A 13,876-nucleotide genomic window follows, 5' to 3' on the forward strand; every position below is an offset into this window, starting at 1 on the left:
GTAGTAGGACTCAAATTCTTGTGGCTAAATGGGTGATTGGAGATTTGTAAGTTGGAGAGTGTGAAGTATGCTATTTATTGCTTGGGGTGTAGGCGATTAGTGCCTCTAAGTTTAAGTCTATTTGGCGGTAATTTGTAAGGTAGAGAATGCTTCTAATCCTATCTTCCGCGAAATCTTATTTCATTATTAGTACCAATATCAATCAATCTATGATCATCAAATAAACCCCATACTTGTGTTGTGATGATTATGATTCATATAACTTATGTGCAAGATCATCCCTATGTAAAGTATCATTATCCCATGTTTCGTGCTTTCACGTTTCACTTGGGGTTACCATGAAACTCGTTTGATGCCTTTGTAGTTTTTGTTGAGGAAAATTATTCAATGCGAGATTATGTTCTTTATTCTACACTTTTAGATCCTCAAAAGTCCCTGCCTATTATTCGGGGACGAATGATCCCAAGGGGGAGATAATGTAACGTCCTACATTTTTTAGCTAGAAATTGAATCGTCGTTCTATGTGTGTAAGCTCTAATTCCATGATTTATGTTTAGATTCATGTGTCATGATATCTTGCCTAGTATATGAAGTTATTATGAGGTGAAAAACGTTCATAGAAGTGGCCTAAAGCAAAGTTGAGCTAAGAACCTTTCCAAAATTGGATATTCGATTCAACAAGGGTCTACTTTGAATATAGATAAATCTTGATACACATAGAATTTTCTGCGTCAGACCCACCAAATTGTAGATAATTGAATTAGCTTTCCAACGATACCAATTTCACCAAAATCTGATAACCGAGCAAAAAGTTATGGTTTTTTCTGTGTGAGGTAGTAAGCCAACGCAATCATGATTCGTCGCGGTGAGATCACGTCAACACGAAACCAGACGTGTATCTAAGGATGTTTTACGCATTATTTCAGTTTCTAATGGGTCTAGGGGTACCGTGGTCATTTCCCCTCACCCAAAATACGTCTCTAACATGGAATTTCAACCCCAAGAAGACAAAATATCTTATTTTTCACTTTTCCTCCCAAAATTAAAATCCTAACTCCTCTCCCAAAGATTCAAGAACTCATTCATAAGGTCAAGAATTCCAAGAAATGGATCAAGATCTGGGTTCCGTTCTTTCTCCTAAATAATCTAAGGTGCATGGGGCTTTCCTAAAACTACTTGGGCATAATGAAATTGTTCAACAACTTTTAATATTTTGAAATCAATGAATTATCGAAGGAGTTTTAGAATTTATATTACAATGTTGCTTTATGAATGTTTTAATGGAAATATTGTTTTGGCCTTGAGGCCTTTCCCCCAAATTTATTTGTACTCGTATATATATGTATGTATAAAAATTGTTTTTGAATATTTAATTGAGAGCATGAATCATATAGAATCCCTCTCTTGTTATGATTTTTTCCATTTTTCATATGATATGGATTGTTTCGAACGCATCTTGAAAAACATGATACAAATATCTTGATTAATGTTATAACTTGAATATGATTTTGAATTCAAAAGAGAGGGTTGTTCATGTTGACAAATGTTGAATATATATATATATATAATGAAGGAGTTTCATGGTTTGTCAAAAAAAAATACATGACCACCACATGTTTGATGAAAGAATAAGAATCTTTGCATAGTTTTGACTTGTGTTTCGGAACATGAAATCTCTTATACTATTTGCATGATTGGGTGGTTTGAATTGTGTTTTAATGAAAGAATCATACATGATACATTATGGCTCAAAAATATGACTTTCAAGTCTTGGTGTGACGACACCAACTCATATAATGCCACGGTAATTCAGAACAGAACAGAATGCATGTTGTCAATCAGATTTTCAAATTGTGAAACTTAGAATGATGCATGTTTAGAAATGGTTAAAAATGGGCATAAAGAGATGTTAGGTGATTCCCCGAAGAAGTCACGAGTTTAGACTACTCATTGCCCGAAACTGTATTTTGCCTATACGGGTTATTTAATCCCCTAGAGGGATTTTACGCTGGCCTAGAGCCCTGTGGCGTATCAGACTCAGACACTCCAACCCTTGCGGAAAAACTTGGGTTGGGGGCTTCCCCGCCGAGTCAATGGAAGATTTCATATAGCCCGTGGAATATCAGATTTGTAGGGGAGTGCCACCTAGCTCAGAAGTAATACAAAGATCAGAATTGCATTGAGAAAAGTTGTTTTAAGATTATTTGGAATTTCCCATGTGCTTTAAATTATGCCATGCATACTGTTTTACAAATTGCTCTCACTTATGTTTCATAAAATTCATTATTTTGTATTACATTGTGCACCAGAACTTTGTACTGACCCCTATATTTCAGGGTCTGAGGCTCAGTCCAGAGTTCCTGTTAAGCCGTAGAATCTGTTAGATAGAAGAGAGAAGTTAGTGAGTCTTCTTTATTTCGTAAGGCCTTGTCTTTAGAACATTATTATGTTATTTTGGTATTGGGTCCGACTGGGGGTCTTTTCCTAGTTTTGTTCTAGACTTATGATTGATCTTGTAATGTTAAAGATTTCGCGGACAAGTGTCTGATATTGTTAGATGCTTATTGTATATAAATATTGTGCATGATTATCAGGTATAGAAGGGCACCCAGGCCTTCATGGTTCGGGATGCTCGTCACGGCTAGGGCCTTGGTTCAGGTCATGACAACAAGCATGTAATCCCTAGTCCTTTTAAGTTACTTGATTGAATGCTTAACCACAATCCAATGTTCTTTCCCAGGATTAGACTGAAATCTGCTAACCATGCCAACAACAAGGCAGATATCCAGTCTAGTGCACAACATAGCATGCATGAGGCTCCATATTGCAAAAGCATAAGGGACCACCTTCTTTCTCTCTATCTTATCGGTTGTTTTGGGCGACTGGTCTTTTGATAGAGTAATTTCATGCCTAAAAAGAAGGAATCCCTTTTTGGGATTTTGCATGCTAAATCTTGCAAGAATAGTATCAATATGATGTGCTTGAGATAAGCCTAATATCCTTTGTTTACAATCTCGCATAAGCTTGATAACCGATGTCTTCATGTAAACTCATATTATGTACTGTTATTAACCACTGAAAATTATAAGGAATGATCCCTATCTCCAGTGGTTTGCAAAAAATAATTTTTTTCAGAATTTTTGTGAGTATTGTTTAGTGGGTCAATTTCAATAAATTTACCAAATTGCAGGTCATTCGGAGTTTGTCAAAAATTAAAAAACTCCAAAATTGACCAAATCGACAATTATTAGCCGAGCTGTTGTGAGAGACAACAGGGCTTCCTGCACTGCTTGGCCGTACTGCTACTGTTCATACAATGAGTAACAACTATACTTGGTCGTAGTCGAGACTCATCATCGTGTTCATACAGTGAGTAACGACTATACTTGATGATAAACTTAAATTCTGTTGGAATAAAAAACATCATCATAAATATGAAAAATAACTAGCAACAACATGATATAAAACACATGAGAAGCAACCAGCAATAACATGATTTCAAAAACATGAAAAGCAGTCATCAACAACATGATTTATACCATTATTATCTAAAATATGTACAACAAATCATGTAATTTCTTTTACATTATCTAGCATATGTAAGGAGTCTAGTGATACTAATTGTTAGAACATGCACAACGGAAGCAACAGTTCTACAGGATCAATAATTTAGATAACATAAATCATCAAACGAAATTGAAAAGCTACTTACCCGTTGAAGCTTTTACATAATTCGTTTACTGCTTTGACCTCCAGGGCTACAGTCTTCTACTATATCCTGACTAACTTTTACTATCAAAATTGTATGGGCAAGTACTTTGAGATTAGAGAAGAATAATTGAATTCAGAAAAATTAGCCTCTACTTATTCCCACTTTCAATTGAATGAGCAAGAGAAAGAGGCAAACGTTTTGGCCCTTTATTGAAATCGTAAAGCCAAAAAACGTTTTCAGCCTTAATACACCTTAATGACAAAACATTTTTAGCTTTAAATTTGTCATAATGCCAAAATTAATTCTTAATTCTTTTATTCCTTATTTACAAAAGACCGGTAAATATTACCTCTTCTATAACTCTTTTTCTTTTCCAAATTTGATTAGTTAATCAGGCATAGTAGGGACCACAAATTTATTAACTGAGGCTTCCAATTATGATATTAATTTGGTAATGAATGAATTATCATATCATAATAAATTATAAATTATTCCACTAGAAATCTGTAATTTCTCTCCTCGGTTTAATTTTGAAATCTACTATTACATCTTATTTAACTCCCCATGTTAGAATTACCGACACCAATCAATTAAATTAAATTCTCTAAAAAATTTAACTCATTGATTAATTTAATCCTTTATTTATAATGCTTAACTTATTTCACATGACGGATACAAAATCTACCTGCAGGGTTTTTACGTGAAAACTTATAAGCAAGCATAAAGGGGTGTCTTCTATCTCAAGTCCGAGACACGATTCTATCAACTAATTAATATTTCACTAAGTGATTTGTCATCATCCAACCTATCAGGAATATGTTGACTCACAAAAGAGTCTCACCTTTTAATAGATTAAAATGACAAAACAAACCACATAGATCATAATAATTATATCAATATTAAGAGTATAAGTACATGTAATACTCTAGAGAAATCGTTTATTAATATTCAGAACATAAACGAATATCTCTAATTGGTCCGTTCAATACATACGAAATGTACTAGCACAAGAAGTCGGAATATTACCACTTCCATAATTAAGATCAAATTATATTTAATCTTATTCTACAATCATCAAGATGTTTGTCCTACCTCATCTTTGATTGTAAACCTTAATTTATTACTTATAAGAACTGTCAATTTTAATCTTTCGTGCATGAGTTAAAATACTCCATACACAAAATTGTCTACTATATAAGCAAAGGACACACATGCATGTTAACACAATGATCTATTCAAATAAAGATTTTATTAATTTAATAAATAGTCTTTACATGAGATGAAAATATAATACTATAATACAAATTACATGGTTAATAGTATATCCTAACATTATATAAATAATGTTTTGTTCTCAGCAAAAATTTATCGTTGTAACTAGGATGACTAGCTGTCGTAAGATGGGCATCTCACAAGTTTTCTTTCACTATGATGATCTTGAGAACGTTAGGGTGTTGAAAAAACATAACAAGCAACACTGAACGTCGATGCTCAAGAAACTAATGTAATCTATAAGTCCAAACAACAACTACAACTTGGCAATGAACAACTACAACTTGGCAATGATGACGGACAAAAAATCAATGAACAACAAATCAACAAGAGAAAAGAGAATCTGTTGCCTAAAGAGAACGTGAAAGTTGAGTTCATGAAGACACATCAATAGAGAAAGGGAAGCTACTCGTATTTCCATAGAAAGAATAAAAAGAACGGTGGATTTTGACGACAATTCGGAAGAAGCAGAAAGAGAGTTTTTAAAAACGATCGGTGTTGCTTGAATTTATTCTCAAAAATTAGACTTCAAAAATGTGAATTGTTAGTAACTTTCTTGAAGATTAGGACCAAGAATCCCCTTGGCCTTTAGAGTTGTTTGGATAAATTTGTTGTACGTTTAATAAAGAACTTCGTTGGGCTTGAAAGTAAAGTAGAAGATCATGTTTATGTTACATTTTTTTTTGTAGATCTTGGGATGTAATTTTAATTAATTTTACAAATTCCGAAATAGCTGATCCTGGAATAATTAATCTGGGACTCCTGTGTTTGTGGGGACAGAATTATGAGTAGAAGTTTCCCTCTATCTCTTCCTTGGAATTGTACAAAACAACAGAGTCCAACGCATATTCACGGAGGGCTTGGTTGAAAGCGCCGAGATTTTTACCGCAGCTGAAGATGATGACCAGTACCACCCTGGACCATCTGAAGGAGATAAATGAACAAAATTAAAGTATCAAAATTTTAGTACCAAATAAACAAAACAGAAATTCTCCTTCAAATTTCGGAGTATAATATGCTCCCTTCCTCATCACCATTCTCTTTTAAGTACCGGAGAATCTGAACCGGTGACATGCCTACCACGATGCCCTAGGACCTATCTAGTAATCACAAACTCGATGGAGTTGAATGTTCCTCTGGCAAATATTCTAAAATTAACACACTGTATATGCATGTCCAGCTGCAAAATCATCCTCATGAACTAGTGCAGCGTAATACAAAGTTTAAAAAACTCATATGTCAAGAAAAAATTTGAGCACAAGAGCATCCTTCATGAGAAGGGGAAAGGGGGAGGATGAGGAAAAAGAAAAAGAACATTATTGCATAATCTCATTTATTTATTTTTAAAATAATTTGAGCAAGTTTAACTGGAGGAGAGTTGGAATTAAATACTGATAATATCTTTGACACGAATAGGAAATCCCAAATAGTAGGGATCAGGTGGTTTAAAGACAGATTATGCAAGGAATATTAATCCAGGGATTAGTAATACATGATATATTTCTTGTTGGATGTTTTCTTTAATGATTAGAAACATTGGGGGGTCGGGGCATTTGCAGATTTTAGTCTCTCAAACATTGGTCCACCCTTAGCTGAGCCATATCCAGTATAATCCGAAGTTGTTGCTCTGAAGACATCAAATGTGCAAAATTTCCTACCCTATCATCCCCTTGGGAGAGCACGCCAAGAGCAGAATCACTTAGGTATGGGGATGTGCCTGGAATAAATGGTGGTGTACCATTACACCTAGGAGTCCTATGTCCTTCACCAGCTCCTTAGTGAACTCTGAGTGATGAATTATGCTTTGATCTCCTCAAACTTAAATGGACATTTCTGTTTGGTTTGATTTTCTGCCTTACCAAATTATGCTTCACCATTACCAAGCTTTTTGCTCTTGGAAGCTTGAGACATGTCAATACTGCTCAAAGAATTCTTCTGCAGCGTTCCGCCTTCTGTTATTCTTTTCTGCTTAGTTGGTTGTTCACCATCCTGCTGAACGAGAGAATCAATCCTGCACTTTACATTTTGCATGCTTCAGACATTTCTTAGCATTGGAAACTGTTTGGTGGCATGACAGACAATGAGGTCTAGATGGCTATACCGCTTCTAGAAACTCGCACATGTATAATTCACCATCAAAAGAAACGATCATTTTGACACCAAAATCCTTTCAGATTTATGTTTCGTCTTCTGCTAAGCAACCACTAATCATCTTTTTAATTGCAGTAACGGCTCTGGTGACAAGAGAGTCAATGAAACAGGAACCAGAATCCTCAGAGGGGATAGAAGTGCTCAGTCTTACCAAATAGTTGTATATCAAGGTGCTAGTATCCGCAATGGGAAAATAGACTCCTTTAATAGTACATAAATTAAATTTCAAGAGAGAGCAATATGTAGTAGTAAAACTAAGCTAAAAACTTTTGGATGCGAACCAATAACCATACAAACAGAAAAATATCATGAAACCCATTTATTATTATTATTAGGCAACATATATACACGCAGGTATCGTATTAAGATCAATTACAAAATCTAAGTACATATTGTAAACTTGAATTGTTCTCAAGTTTCCTGTTACATATATAATTTGTTCTTTTCAGTTATTTACCCAAATTCCCCGAGACATTATGTTAATTTTAGACAGCGCCAATCATAATCAAAAATTCTCTTTCCGCTTTCAAACCGTCATCAAATTCAACTGTCCCTTTTAATGCTTTGTACGGCAATCCTCGCAGCTTCTCTTTCTCTTTGGCGCTGCCTCATTAACTTTCCCTTCTCTAATTCCTGAAACTGCTTTTCTCAATCCTCTTTCTTCTTCTTCATCTGTTCTTTTTCAAAATCTTTACAATGAATTATTTGTTCCGATTTGATGATTATATTAGCAAATCTTTTCTTCAACATCGTGGCTCGGGTGCAGTTTTTTAATATCTTTTTCCAGCACCACAACGTTATCAAAATCATAGGAACAACTATCAGAAACATGAGTGAAATCCCTCTTCCTACCGCAGCAAGCCATCTTCTTCCGGGCAACGACAACCTTTGATTGAGAACCAAAATCTTAGTATGTAAGAGCAATGTAGAACTAGTTATAAAACCCTACCTAAGAGATTAGTCGAAGAAAGTTAAAAGTGAAGTGAGTAGTAAATTAACTAAGTAATATATAGGCAACATTTATAAAGTCTTTTTAAAATATGGTAACTTAGTTCCAAAACTTGTCTTCTCAAATATGGTAACTTAGTTAATTGTGCCTTTGGTTTTTATTATATTTGTTAGAAATAACATATCAAATTTAAAAAGTCTTTTTAATATATTTTGATGAAATTTTTTATGAGTCTATTTGGACTACATATCCATCCATTTTTAAATAGGGTGAAAATTGTTTTCACCTCCTCTCTCCTTTATCCTATGCAATGTCCATTTTTTCTTTAGAATTTTAATCTTATATTTATCTAATATCTCTTTCTATTATATTTAATTTATACTTTTTAACCTAGGTATTTATAGCATTTTATTTAAATTTATTACATTATAAGTAAAGCAATACTTTTTATGAATTTATCACAAAATTTAATGTTATTTTTTAAAACCATTATTTCAATATTATATGTATTACAGAGTCGTTTGGTATGAGGTATAAGGTACAATAATTTAGGGATAAAATTCAAAATTTGTGTTTGGTTAAAGGCATTAGTTAGTTATGAAATTATTTATCCCACTATTTTACAATGGTGATGGGATAAGTTATCACATATACATGTTGGTACAACTTATTTCTAGATAACTAATCCCGGCATAACTTGTTTCCATCCAAGCCACCCCTAATGAAGTGTGTATATGTATGTACATGCATGAGCATATATATTTTGTGTTTCACCACTCTCTTACTATATCAGTTTCATATTACTTGACTGTTATTGGCATGACACAACCCTTAAGAAAATTTTATTTAAAGGTATATTTTAATAAATTAACCTTCTTAATGATACTTTGAAACTGTAAATTTGTCTATACTATTATTTATGTAGTTATATAATACTAACAATAAAAAGAAAAAAATATAATACAATTCTCTTGATTTTATAAATTGAGCAAATAAATTAAAACAACTATTTTAAGTATGAGTGTCAAGTGATAGAAACGAGCACTATCTATTGTTTATATAAATAAATAAGTTTCGATTGTCAATAATAAAATATTACATAAATCATAATTTAAAATCTAAGCAAATATAATCTTTAAAATCTGGCCTTCTCTTTATTTATTATTTTATAATATTGAGATCGATCAAATATTTTATTCGATTCAATTTGTCTCTCATTTTTAGGTGAGCTAATGCCCTTAGCAAGTAAATAGAGAAAATTTGGGAAAAAGGACACCCTAATAATTTAATTGATAAAAGAGACACTATTTTCTTTTTGAATTTATTTTTTAGGGACTGAAGAGAATTTGTGGGCCATGGGTTCGTTTGTAAATTTTAAAAGTTATTGTCACCCCTTATGTACTTTTGAAATACTTTTCACCCCCCTCCACTTTTTCTTAAAATAGCCTTCAATTAATTTGCTCTCCCTTCACTTTTTTTTATTTTTTTTCTTCAAGCTCTAAATTTTTTCATTAGATTTATTTTGTTCTTCAATATCGAAACTCTTTATTTGCTGTTAAAAATATATAAACTTTCGATTTCAAGCATTTTGAGATCCAAAATTGATATATTTTTTTCTGATTTTTTATTTTTGGGGCAAGATGAAAATCAATGATTTTTGCTTAAAAAACTTTCATAATTTTTAATTTTTGTAACACTCCAAACTTTATATTGCTCAAATAATGCATAAAACGAGCCCTTAGGACCCCAATATCGATGATAAGTTATGTCAAGATGTGTTGGATTGTGCTAGGGTGTTTTCAGGCTTAGAAAAAGGCTTTGCATCGCAAATGGGACACCCGACGATGGCTCCACATTGTGGAGGGGCTCGTACTGGGCCACTACCTCAGTTCTGCATTTGGTCCGTGCCACAAATCCTGAGGTTTGTGATAGGGTTTTTCCCATGAACCATGAGGTTTGCGATGGGGTTCGCCCCATGAAACTTGTGGTTTGTGATGGGGGTCACATCGCAAACCCCCTTTTCGTGCGTCAAAGTTGTTTGTTTTTACATATTTTAGGGGCACTAGGATCTATTCACACCCCTAAGTCATTCCCAATTCCTTATGTGTGAGGTAAGAGCCTTAAAATTTTTTTACACCTTAGAAAATCCCTAATCATCATTGTTTAAGCAAGAAAGAAGAAACTATCTAGGGTTTGAGAATTTCAAGCTCCAAGGGTCAAATTACTCCTCATTCTCTCCGTTTTCAAGTAATGTAGAACTATCCTAACTCTCATGGGTGTAAGTTTAACATTTTAACAAGATTTAAAGTGTATTGTACGTACGTATTATAGGTTTTGGAATTGTTTGAAGAGCATGCATTATGAAGCCCGTTATATGATGAAATTTTGTATGAACATGGGGGTTTATCAATAAACTTGAGTTATATTCATGTGTATACATGTTATGAGTTTCGAGAACTGATATAAAAATATGATTTATGAAATTTCCTCTCCCATGATGAAGTCTATAGTCTTAACACATTATGGGTTGTTCAAACAGATGACTAAAAGCTTGAGTTTAAATATTGTACTATCGCTTATGGATTGATATTGGTTTATGATCCAATTTGAGAGTGTTTTCTTGTTTTATAATGCTCTTTCTGTTAAATGAAAGAATTGCATGTGGTTGATGAAAGATATGGCCACCCTATGATAAAGTCTTAAAAGGAGAGTGTTTTTGCATAGGTTTTTATGTGCTCTTAAGAAGGGCTATGAATATGTTATGATATGATACGGCTAGCAAGTCTAGTTATGATGGTACCTATTATGAAATGCACTTAACATTAAAACAAATAATGTTATAAGCATGAAGAAAGATTTTGAAAGGATTAAAAATAGGCTTAAAGAGAGTTACATAGTTACCCGAAGAAGACATTTATGTGAAAGGGCTCAATGCAAGAAATCAAGTTTTGCCAACATGGGTTTATTATATCCTGAAATATGAATTGTACGCTGGCAACGATCCTGTGACATAGAAGAAATCACATACCCCAATTATTGAGACAAACTTGTATTGGGGACTTAGCCGCCAGTCAAGGGCGAACCTATATACTCCATGGGTAATCATGTTTGTAGGGTGTACCATCTAGCTCAGAACTAAAGCCCAGTGTGAGTCCATGATTGACAAGAATGTTTTGAAGCTCTTTAATTATGCTCTTGTGTTTTCTTATATATGTATATTATGCTAAATTGATTTCACAATTCTTTGGATTATTTTTACGTGAAATATGTGTTATTTTGGGATTTTTCTGCATATCAATACTTTCAAAGTATTGAACCTTATAATACAATTTGAGGCATAGTCTCGTGGCCCAGCTTAGCAGTAGATTCCTCTCAGTCATTCAGAGTTGGTGAGCCTCCCTTACTTTGGAAGGCATTCTATCCATATGTTAGTTTCAATCAGGTTAATGGTCCGACTGGGGCCTTGTTTTGGTCTAGACAGACCAATTATTTTCAGTATAGGACTTGTAGATTGGTTTAGACTTGATTTGGATTTTAGGGATAGATACAATTATGCATTTACAATTTATTAAGATCCCTTCTATGTTTCATTTTATCTTCCGCACTTTTATTTTATTGATTTATGCTTATGATAGAATGCTAAGGGGTCTTTTGGGCCTTTGTGGTTTGGAATGCCTTTCATGGCCAGGACCTTGGTGATGATTTTAAAACTACACCTCCTCTGTCTATATTATATGTTTGTTGTCAAAATATAGTAACCAAACGAAGGTTAGGGTCGAATCCCATGGAAACACGTGCAACCGTGGCTCTTAGCAGTTGTAGTCAACATGCAGAACAAGAAAAGTAAATGGGGGTTTTTGTATTGTATTCTCAAGAAAATAAATATATCAACTTTGGTTGTAATCAGTCGTAGGTGAACACTAAGATTGCATTTTCCTTGGCTTCTCAACTCCGTAGGCTTATCGTTATTTGTTGAACTAACCCAATACCTTGCATGAAAACTTGATAAGTTATGTACCTTCTATTGTCTTTTGGATGAGTAGAAGGATTTCACCCTTTACCTTTTGAGTCTCATGATGTCGCCTTACTAACCATTATCTTGGTCTTAGTTAACTATTACCTTTTGAGTCTCTAGTTATTAGATGAAAGCTAACCATCTTACTTAGATGTTACCTAGTAGTGTGGATCAAGATACTCAAACCAAAAGGGAAATTGACTTTGGAATAGACCTTCTTCCCGATACTCAAACCATCTCTATTTTTCCATATAGAATAGCTCCAGCTGAACTTAAAGAGTTGAAAGATCAGTTAAAAGACCTATTACACAAAGGGTTCATCAGGCCCAACGTATCTCCTTGGGGTGCACTATTTCTATTCGTGTGAAAGAAAGAAGGTTCTCTTAGAATGTGTGTAAACTACCGTCAGTTGAACAAAGTCGCCATCAAGAATTAATACCCATTTTCTAGAATTGATGACTTGTTTGACCAACTTTAGGGTGCCAATTACTTCTCTAAGATAGACCTCTGATCCAATTATCTTTAGCTCAGAGTCAGAGAATGAAACATTCCAAAAATAGCTTTCAAAACCAGATATGGTCACTTATAGTTTCTAGTTATGTGCTTTGGTCTCACCAATGCCCCAACAACCTTTATGGACTTGATGGACCAACTGTTCAATTAATACATAGAAATGTTCATTATTGTCTTCATTGGTGACATTCTGTTTACTCCTAAAATAAAAATGATCATGCAGACCATCTGAGAATAGTAATACAAACTCTTAGAGCCCATCAGTTGTTCACTAAATTCAGTAAGTGCGAATTTTGGCTAAGATCAGTAGCTTTTCTTAGTCATATTATTTATTTTGATGGCATTAGAGTTGATCCTCAAAAGACCGAACGAGTGAGAAGCTAGATAGACCCATCTCTCCATTAAATATCAGGAGTTTCTTGAGTTTGGCTGGCTATTACCGGCGTTTTATTGAATGTTTTTCGTCAATTGCATCTCCTATGTCCATATTGACTCAGAAGAAAGCTAAGTTTTAGTGGTCAGATTCTTATGGGAAGAGTTTTCAGGAGTTGAACACTCGACTTACCACAACCCCAGTTTTGACATTACTGGATGGTTCAGATAGGTTTTTTGGATACGGTGATACTTCCAGAGTTGGTTTGGGGTGTGTGTTGATATAGAGGGGTAAGGTTGTGGCCTATGCCTCAAGACAACTTAAGCCCCATGAAAAGAATTACCCTACCCATGATATTGAGTTAGCAACTTGTTTTTCCCCTAAAGATTTGGAGTTACTATTTGTATGGGGTGCATGTTGATGTGCTCATAGATCACAAATTCCTGTAGTAGGTGTTTCGACAGAAAGACCTCAACTTGTGTCAGAGGAGGTGGTTAAAGTTCTTGAAAGACTGACATGAGTGCTATGTGTCATCCGAGTAAAGCTAATGTAGTGAAACACACTCTCAGTAGGTTGTCCTTGGGTATTTTTACTCACGTTTAGGATGGTAAGAAGAAGTTAGTTCAAGAACTTCATCAGCTTTCTAGACTAGGTATCCATTTGGTTGATTCGACTGAGGGTAGTGTTTGGGTGCAAACTAGTTCGGAGTCTTCTTTTGTTTCTGTGGTAAAAGAAAAGCAAGACAGGAATCCTAATTTAGTAAAGCTGAAAAAGTCAATCGGAGACCATAAGGTAGAGGTTTTCTCCCAAGCAAGAGATGGTGCATTACGTTGCTAGGGTAGGCTATGCGTGCCATGTGTAGATGGCTTAAGATAGTGGATTCTTGATAAA

Source organism: Capsicum annuum, chromosome 11 (assembly GCF_002878395.1).
Source record: "Capsicum annuum cultivar UCD-10X-F1 chromosome 11, UCD10Xv1.1, whole genome shotgun sequence".
Lineage (NCBI taxonomy): Eukaryota > Viridiplantae > Streptophyta > Magnoliopsida > Solanales > Solanaceae > Capsicum > Capsicum annuum.